Source organism: Ranitomeya imitator, chromosome 8 (assembly GCF_032444005.1).
Source record: "Ranitomeya imitator isolate aRanImi1 chromosome 8, aRanImi1.pri, whole genome shotgun sequence".
In the NCBI taxonomy this organism is placed as follows: Eukaryota; Metazoa; Chordata; class Amphibia; order Anura; family Dendrobatidae; genus Ranitomeya; species Ranitomeya imitator.
In genome coordinates, this window is record NC_091289.1 from 1,288,668 (window position 1) to 1,298,755 (window position 10,088).

The following is a 10,088-nucleotide window of genomic DNA, read 5'->3' on the forward strand; positions in this document are numbered from 1 at the left end:
CACAGTACAGAATACACAGGAGATGGGGAGATGTGTGACGTCTGCTCCCCCTGCTGGTCACAGTACAGAATACACAGGACATGGGGTGATGTGTGACGTCTGCTCCCCCTGCTGGTCACAGTACAGAATACACAGGACATGGGGTGATGTGTGACGTCTGCTCCTCCTGCTGGTCACAGTACAGAATACACAGGACATGGGGTGATGTGTGACGTCTGCTCCTCCTGCTGGTCACAGTACAGAATACACAGGACATGGGGTGATGTGTGACGTCTGCTCCTCCTGCTGGTCACAGTACAGAATACACAGGACATGGGGTGATGTGTGACGTCTGCTCCTCCTGCTGGTCACAGTACAGAATACACAGGACATGGGGAGATGTGTGACGTCTGCTCTCCCTGCTGATCACAGTACAGAATACACAGGACATGGGGTGATGTGTGACGTCTGCTCCCCCTGCTGCTCACAGTACAGAATACACAGGAGATGGGGAGATGTGTGACGTCTGCTCCCCCTGCTGGTCACAGTACAGAATACACAGGACATGGGGTGATGTGTGACGTCTGCTCCTCCTGATGGTCACAGTACAGAATACACAGGACATGGGGAGATGTGTGACGTCTGCTCCTCCTGCTGGTCACAGTACAGAATACACAGGACATGGGGTGATGTGTGACGTCTGCTCCTCCTGCTGGTCACAGTACAGAATACACAGGACATGGGGTGATGTGTGACGTCTGCTCTCCCTGCTGGACACAGTACAGAATACACAGGACATGGGGTGATGTGTGACGTCTGCTCCTCCTGCTGGACACAGTACAGAATACACAGGACATGGGGTGATGTGTGACGTCTGCTCCTCCTGCTGGTCACAGTACAGAATACACAGGACATGAGGTGATGTGTGACGTCTGCCCCCCCTGCTGGTCACAGTACAGAATACACAGGACATGGGGTGATGTGTGACGTCTGCTCCCCCTGCTGGTCACAGTACAGAATACACAGGACATGAGGTGATGTGTGACGTCTCCCCCTGCTGGTCACAGTACAGAATACACAGGACATGGGGTGATGTGTGACGTCTGCTCCTCCTGCTGGTCACAGTACAGAATACACAGGACATGGGGTGATGTGTGACGTCTGCTCCCCCTGCTGGTCACAGTACAGAATACACAGGACATGGGGTGATGTGTGACGTCTGCTCCCCCTGCTGGTCACAGTACAGAATACACAGGACATGGGGTGATGTGTGACGTCTGCTCCTCCTGCTGGACACAGTACAGAATACACAGGACATGGGGTGATGTGTGACGTCTGCTCCCCCTGCTGGTCACAGTACAGAATACACAGGACATGGGGTGATGTGTGACGTCTGCTCCCCCTGCTGGTCACAGTACAGAATACACAGGACATGGGGTGATGAGTGACGTCTGCTCCTCCTGCTGGTCACAGTACAGAATACACAGGACATGGGGTGATGTGTGACGTCTCCTCCTGCTGGACACAGTACAGAATACACAGGACATGGAGTGATGTGTGACGTCTGCTCCTCCTGCTGGTCACAGTACAGAATACACAGGACATGGGGTGATGTGTGACGTCTGCTCCCCCTGCTGGTCACAGTACAGAATACACAGGACATGGGGTGATGTGTGACGTCTGCTCCCCCTGCTGGTCACAGTACAGAATACACAGGACATGGGGTGATGTGTGACGTCTGCTCCCCCTGCTGGTCACAGTACAGAATACACAGGACATGGGGAGATGTGTGACGTCTGCTCCTCCTGCTGGACACAGTACAGAATACACAGGACATGGGGTGATGTGTGACGTCTGCTCCTCCTGCTGGTCACAGTACAGAATACACAGGACATGGGGTGATGTGTGACGTCTGCTCCTCCTGCTGGTCACAGTACAGAATACACAGGACATGAGGTGATGTGTGACGTCTGCTCCCCCTGCTGGTCACAGTACAGAATACACAGGACATGGGGTGATGTGTGACGTCTGCTCCCCCTGCTGGTCACAGTACAGAATACACAGGACATGAGGTGATGTGTGACGTCTGCTCCTCCTGCTGGTCACAGTACAGAATACACAGGACATGAGGTGATGTGTGACGTCTGTTCCTCCTGCTGGTCACAGTACAGAATACACAGGACATGGGGAGATGTGTGACGTCTGCTCCCCCTGCTGGTCACAGTACAGAATACACAGGACATGGGGAGATGTGTGACGTCTGCTCCTCCTGCTGGTCACAGTACAGAATACACAGGACATGAGGTGATGTGTGACGTCTGCTCCCCCTGCTGATCACAGTACAGAATACACAGGACATGGGGAGATGTGTGACGTCTGCTCCCCCTGCTGGTCACAGTACAGAATACACAGGACATGGGGTGATGTGTGACGTCTGCTCCCCCTGCTGGTCACAGTACAGAATACACAGGACATGAGGTGATGTGTGACGTCTGCTCCTCCTGCTGGTCACAGTACAGAATACACAGGACATGGGGTGATGTGTGACGTCTGCTCCTCCTGCTGGTCACAGTACAGAATACACAGGACATGAGGTGATGTGTGACGTCTGCTCCTCCTGCTGGTCACAGTACAGAATACACAGGACATGGGGTGATGTGTGACGTCTGCTCCCCCTGCTGATCACAGTACAGAATACACAGGACATGGGGAGATGTGTGACGTCTGCTCCCCCTGCTGGTCACAGTACAGAATACACAGGACATGGGGTGATGTGTGACGTCTGCTCCTCCTGCTGGTCACAGTACAGAATACACAGGACATGGGGTGATGTGTGACGTCTGCTCCCCCTGCTGGTCACAGTACAGAATACACAGGACATGGGGTGATGTGTGACGTCTGCTCCCCCTGCTGGTCACAGTACAGAATACACAGGACATGGGGTGATGTGTGACGTCTGCTCCTCCTGCTGGTCACAGTACAGAATACACAGGACATGGGGTGATGTGTGACGTCTGCTCCCCCTGCTGGTCACAGTACAGAATACACAGGACATGGGGTGATGTATGACGTCTGCTCCTCCTGCTGATCACAGTACAGAATACACAGGACATGAGGTGATGTGTGACGTCTGCTCCCCCTGCTGGTCACAGTACAGAATACACAGGACATGGGGTGATGTGTGACGTCTGCTCCCCCTGCTGGTCACAGTACAGAATACACAGGACATGGGGAGATGTGTGACGTCTGCTCCCCCTGCTGGTCACAGTACAGAATACACAGGACATGGGGAGATGTGTGACGTCTGCTCCTCCTGCTGGTCACAGTACAGAATACACAGGACATGGGGTGATGTGTGACGTCTGCTCCTCCTGCTGGTCACAGTACAGAATACACAGGACATGGGGTGATGTGTGACGTCTGCTCCTCCTGCTGGTCACAGTACAGAATACACAGGACATGGGGAGATGTGTGACGTCTGCTCCCCCTGCTGGTCACAGTACAGAATACACAGGACATGGGGTGATGTGTGACGTCTGCTCCTCCTGCTGGTCACAGTACAGAATACACAGGACACGGGGTGATGTGTGACGTCTGCTCCTCCTGCTGGACACAGTACAGAATACACAGGACATGGGGTGATGTGTGACGTCTGCTCCTCCTGCTGGTCACAGTACAGAATACACAGGACATGAGGTGATGTGTGACGTCTGCTCCCCCTGCTGGTCACAGTACAGAATACACAGGACATGAGGTGATGTGTGACGTCTGCTCCTCCTGCTGGTCACAGTACAGAATACACAGGACATGGGGAGATGTGTGACGTCTGCTCCCCCTGCTGGTCACAGTACAGAATACACAGGACATGGGGTGATGTGTGACGTCTGCTCCTCCTGCTGGTCACAGTACAGAATACACAGGACACGGGGTGATGTGTGACGTCTGCTCCTCCTGCTGGACACAGTACAGAATACACAGGACATGGGGTGATGTGTGACGTCTGCTCCCCCTGCTGGTCACAGTACAGAATACACAGGACATGGGGTGATGTGTGACGTCTGCTCCCCCTGCTGGTCACAGTACAGAATACACAGGACATGAGGTGATGTGTGACGTCTGCTCCCCCTGCTGGTCACAGTACAGAATACACAGGACATGGGGTGATGTGTGACGTCTGCTCCTCCTGCTGGACACAGTACAGAATACACAGGACATGGGGTGATGTGTGACGTCTGCTCCCCCTGCTGGACACAGTACAGAATACACAGGACATGGGGTGATGTGTGACGTCTCCTCCCCCTGCTGGTCACAGTACAGAATACACAGGACATGAGGTGATGTGTGACGTCTGCTCCTCCTGCTGGTCACAGTACAGAATACACAGGACATGGGGTGATGTGTGACGTCTGCTCCTCCTGCTGGTCACAGTACAGAATACACAGGACATGAGGTGATGTGTGACGTCTGCTCCTCCTGCTGATCACAGTACAGAATACACAGGACATGGGGTGATGTGTGACGTCTGCTCCTCCTGCTGGTCACAGTACAGAATACACAGGACATGAGGTGATGTGTGACGTCTGCTCCCCCTGCTGGTCACAGTACAGAATACACAGGACATGGGGAGATGTGTGACGTCTGCTCCTCCTGCTGGTCACAGTACAGAATACACAGCACATGGGGAGATGTGTGACGTCTGCTCCTCCTGCTGATCACAGTACAGAATACACAGGACATGAGGTGATGTGTGACGTCTGCTCCCCCTGCTGGTCACAGTACAGAATACACAGGACATGGGGAGATGTGTGACGTCTGCTCCTCCTGCTGGTCACAGTACAGAATACACAGGACATGGGGAGATGTGTGACGTCTGCTCCTCCTGCTGGACACAGTACAGAATACACAGGACATGGGGAGATGTGTGACGTCTGCTCCCCCTGCTGGTCACAGTACAGAATACACAGGACATGGGGTGATGTGTGACGTCTGCTCCTCCTGCTGGACACAGTACAGAATACACAGGACATGAGGTGATGTGTGACGTCTGCTCCCCCTGCTGGTCACAGTACAGAATACACAGGACATGGGGAGATGTGTGACGTCTGCTCCTCCTGCTGGTCACAGTACAGAATACACAGGACATGGGGAGATGTGTGACGTCTGCTCCTCCTGCTGGACACAGTACAGAATACACAGGACATGGGGAGATGTGTGACGTCTGCTCCCCCTGCTGGTCACAGTACAGAATACACAGGACATGGGGTGATGTGTGACGTCTGCTCCCCCTGCTGGTCACAGTACAGAATACACAGGACATGAGGTGATGTGTGACGTCTGCTCCTCCTGCTGGTCACAGTACAGAATACACAGGATATGGGGTGATGTGTGACGTCTGCTCCCCCTGCTGGTCACAGTACAGAATACACAGGACATGGGGTGATGTGTGACGTCTGCTCCTCCTGCTGGTCACAGTACAGAATACACAGGATATGGGGTGATGTGTGACGTCTGCTCCCCCTGCTGGTCACAGTACAGAATACACAGGACATGGGGTGATGTGTGACGTCTGCTCCCCCTGCTGGTCACAGTACAGAATACACAGGACATGGGGTGATGTGTGACGTCTGCTCCCCCTGCCGGTCACAGTACAGAATACACAGGACATGGGGTGATGTGTGACGTCTGCTCCCCCTGCTGGTCACAGTACAGAATACACAGGACATGGGGTGATGTGTGACGTCTGCTCCTCCTGCTGGTCACAGTACAGAATACACAGGACATGGGGTGATGTGTGACGTCTGCTCCCCCTGCTGGACACAGTACAGAATACACAGGACATGGGGTGATGTGTGACGTCTGCTCCTCCTGCTGATCACAGTACAGAATACACAGGACATGGGGTGATGTGTGACGTCTGCTCCCCCTGCTGATCACAGTACAGAATACACAGGACATGGGGTGATGTGTGACGTCTGCTCCTCCTGCTGGTCACAGTACAGAATACACAGGACATGGGGTGATGTGTGACGTCTGCTCCCCCTGCTGGTCACTGTACAGAATACACAGGACATGGGGTGATGTGTGACATCTGCTCCTCCTGCTGGTCACAGTACAGAATACACAGGACATGGGGAGATGTGTGACGTCTGCTCCCCCTGCTGGTCACAGTACAGAATACACAGGACATGGGGAGATGTGTGACGTCTGCTCCCCCTGCTGGTCACAGTACAGAATACACAGGACATGGGGTGATGTGTGACGTCTGCTCCCCCTGCTGGTCACTGTACAGAATACACAGGACATGGGGTGATGTGTGACGTCTGCTCCCCCTGCTGGTCACTGTACAGAATACACAGGACATGGGGTGATGTGTGACATCTGCTCCTCCTGCTGGTCACAGTACAGAATACACAGGACATGGGGAGATGTGTGACGTCTGCTCCTCCTGCTGGACACAGTACAGAATACACAGGACATGAGGTGATGTGTGACGTCTGCTCCCCCTGCTGGTCACAGTACAGAATACACAGGACATGAGGTGATGTGTGACGTCTGCTCCCCCTGCTGGTCACTGTACAGAATACACAGGACATGGGGTGATGTGTGACATCTGCTCCTCCTGCTGGTCACAGTACAGAATACACAGGACATGGGGTGATGTGTGACGTCTGCTCCCCCTGCTGGTCACAGTACAGAATACACAGGACATGAGGTGATGTGTGACGTCTGCTCCCCCTGCTGGTCACAGTACAGAATACACAGGACATGGGGTGATGTGTGACGTCTGCTCCTCCTGCTGGTCACAGTACAGAATACACAGGACATGGGGAGATGTGTGACGTCTGCTCCTCCTGCTGGTCACAGTACAGAATACACAGGACATGAGGTGATGTGTGACGTCTGCTCCCCCTGCTGGTCACAGTACAGAATACACAGGACATGGGGTGATGTGTGACGTCTGCTCCTCCTGCTGGTCACAGTACAGAATACACAGGACATGGGGAGATGTGTGACGTCTGCTCCCCCTGCTGGTCACAGTACAGAATACACAGGACATGAGGTGATGTGTGACGTCTGCTCCTCCTGCTGGTCACAGTACAGAATACACAGGACATGGGGTGATGTGTGACGTCTGCTCCCCCTGCTGGTCACAGTACAGAATACACAGGACATGGGGTGATGTGTGACGTCTGCTCCTCCTGCTGGTCACAGTACAGAATACACAGGACATGGGGAGATGTGTGACGTCTGCTCCTCCTGCTGGTCACAGTACAGAATACACAGGACATGGGGCGATGTGTGACGTCTGCTCCTCCTGCTGGTCACAGTACAGAATACACAGGACATGGGGTGATGTGTGACGTCTGCTCCTCCTGCTGGTCACAGTACAGAATACACAGGACACGGGGTGATGTGTGACGTCTGCTCCTCCTGCTGGTCACAGTACAGAATACACAGGACATGGGGTGATGTGTGACGTCTGCTCCTCCTGCTGATCACAGTACAGAATACACAGGACATGGGGTGATGTGTGACGTCTGCTCCTCCTGCTGGTCACAGTACAGAATACACAGGACATGGGGTGATGTGTGACGTCTGCTCCTCCTGCTGGTCACAGTACAGAATACACAGGACACGGGGTGATGTGTGACGTCTGCTCCTCCTGCTGGTCACAGTACAGAATACACAGGACATGGGGTGATGTGTGACGTCTGCTCCCCCTGCTGGTCACAGTACAGAATACACAGGACATGGGGTGATGTGTGACGTCTGCTCCTCCTGCTGATCACAGTACAGAATACACAGGACATGGGGTGATGTGTGACGTCTGCTCCTCCTGCTGGTCACAGTACAGAATACACAGGACATGGGGTGATGTGTGACGTCTGCTCCCCCTGCTGATCACAGTACAGAATACACAGGACATGAGGTGATGTGTGACGTCTGCTCCCCCTGCTGGTCACAGTACAGAATACACAGGACATGAGGTGATGTGTGACGTCTGCTCCTCCTGCTGGTCACAGTACAGAATACACAGGACATGGGGTGATGTGTGACGTCTGCTCCTCCTGCTGGTCACAGTACAGAATACACAGGACATGAGGTGATGTGTGACGTCTGCTCCCCCTGCTGGTCACAGTACAGAATACACAGGACATGGGGTGATGTGTGACGTCTGCTCCTCCTGCTGGTCACAGTACAGAATACACAGGACATGGGGTGATGTGTGACGTCTGCTCCTCCTGCTGATCACAGTACAGAATACACAGGACATGGGGAGATGTGTGACGTCTGCTCTCCCTGCTGGTCACAGTACAGAATACACAGGACATGGGGTGATGTGTGACGTCTGCTCCTCCTGCTGGTCACAGTACAGAATACACAGGACATGGGGAGATGTGTGACGTCTGCTCTCCCTGCTGGTCACAGTACAGAATACACAGGACATGGGGTGATGTGTGACGTCTCCTCCCCCTGCTGGTCACAGTACAGAATACACAGGACATGGGGTGATGTGTGACGTCTGCTCCTCCTGCTGGTCACAGTACAGAATACACAGGACATGGGGAGATGTGTGACGTCTGCTCCCCCTGCTGGTCACAGTACAGAATACACAGGACATGAGGTGATGTGTGACGTCTGCTCCTCCTGCTGGTCACAGTACAGAATACACAGGACATGGGGTGATGTGTGACGTCTGCTCCTCCTGCTGGTCACAGTACAGAATACACAGGACATGGGGTGATGTGTGACGTCTGCTCCCCCTGCTGGTCACAGTACAGAATACACAGGACATGAGGTGATGAGTGACGTCTGCTCCCCCTGCTGGTCACAGTACAGATTACACAGGACATGGAGTGATGTGTGACGTCTGCTCCTCCTGCTGGTCACAGTACAGAATACACAGGACATGGGGTGATGTGTGACGTCTGCTCCCCCTGCTGGTCACAGTACAGAATACACAGGACATGGGGTGATGTGTGACGTCTGCTCCTCCTGCTGGTCACAGTACAGAATACACAGGACATGGGGTGATGTGTGACGTCTGCTCCCCCTGCTGGACACAGTACAGAATACACAGGACATGGGGTGATGTGTGACGTCTGCTCCTCCTGCTGGTCACAGTACAGAATACACAGGACATGGGGTGATGTGTGACGTCTGCTCCCCCTGCTGGTCACAGTACAGAATACACAGGACATGGGGTGATGTGTGACGTCTGCTCCCCCTGCTGGTCACAGTACAGAATACACAGGACATGGGGTGATGTGTGACGCCTGCTCCCCCTGCTGGTCACAGTACAGAATACACAGGACATGGGGTGATGTGTGACGCCTGCTCCCCCTGCTGGTCACAGTACAGAATACACAGGACATGGGGTGATGTGTGACGCCTGCTCCACCTGCTGGTCACAGTACAGAATACACAGGACATGGGGTGATGTGTGACGTCTGCTCCCCCTGCTGGTCACAGTACAGAATACACAGGACATGGGGTGATGTGTGACGTCTGCTCCCCCTGCTGGTCACAGTACAGAATACACAGGACATGAGGTGATGTGTGACGCCTGCTCCCCCTGCTGGTCACAGTACAGAATACACAGGACATGGGGTGATGTGTGACGTCTGCTCCCCCTGCTGGTCACAGTACAGAATACACAGGACATGGGGTGATGTGTGACGTCTGCTCCTCCTGCTGGTCACAGTACAGAATACACAGGACATGGGGTGATGTGTGACGTCTGCTCCTCCTGCTGGTCACAGTACAGAATACACAGGACATGGGGTGATGTGTGACGTCTGCTCCCCCTGCTGGTCACAGTACAGAATACACAGGACATGGGGTGATGTGTGACGTCTGCTCCCCCTGCTGGTCACAGTACAGAATACACAGGACATGGGGTGATGTGTGACGTCTGCTCCTCCTGCTGGTCACAGTACAGAATACACAGGACATGGGGTGATATGTGACGTCTGCTCCTCCTGCTGATCACAGTACAGAATACACAGGACATGAGGTGATGTGTGACGTCTGCTCCTCCTGCTGGTCACAGTACAGAATACACAGGACATGAGGTGATGTGTGACGTCTGCTCCTCCTGCTGGTCA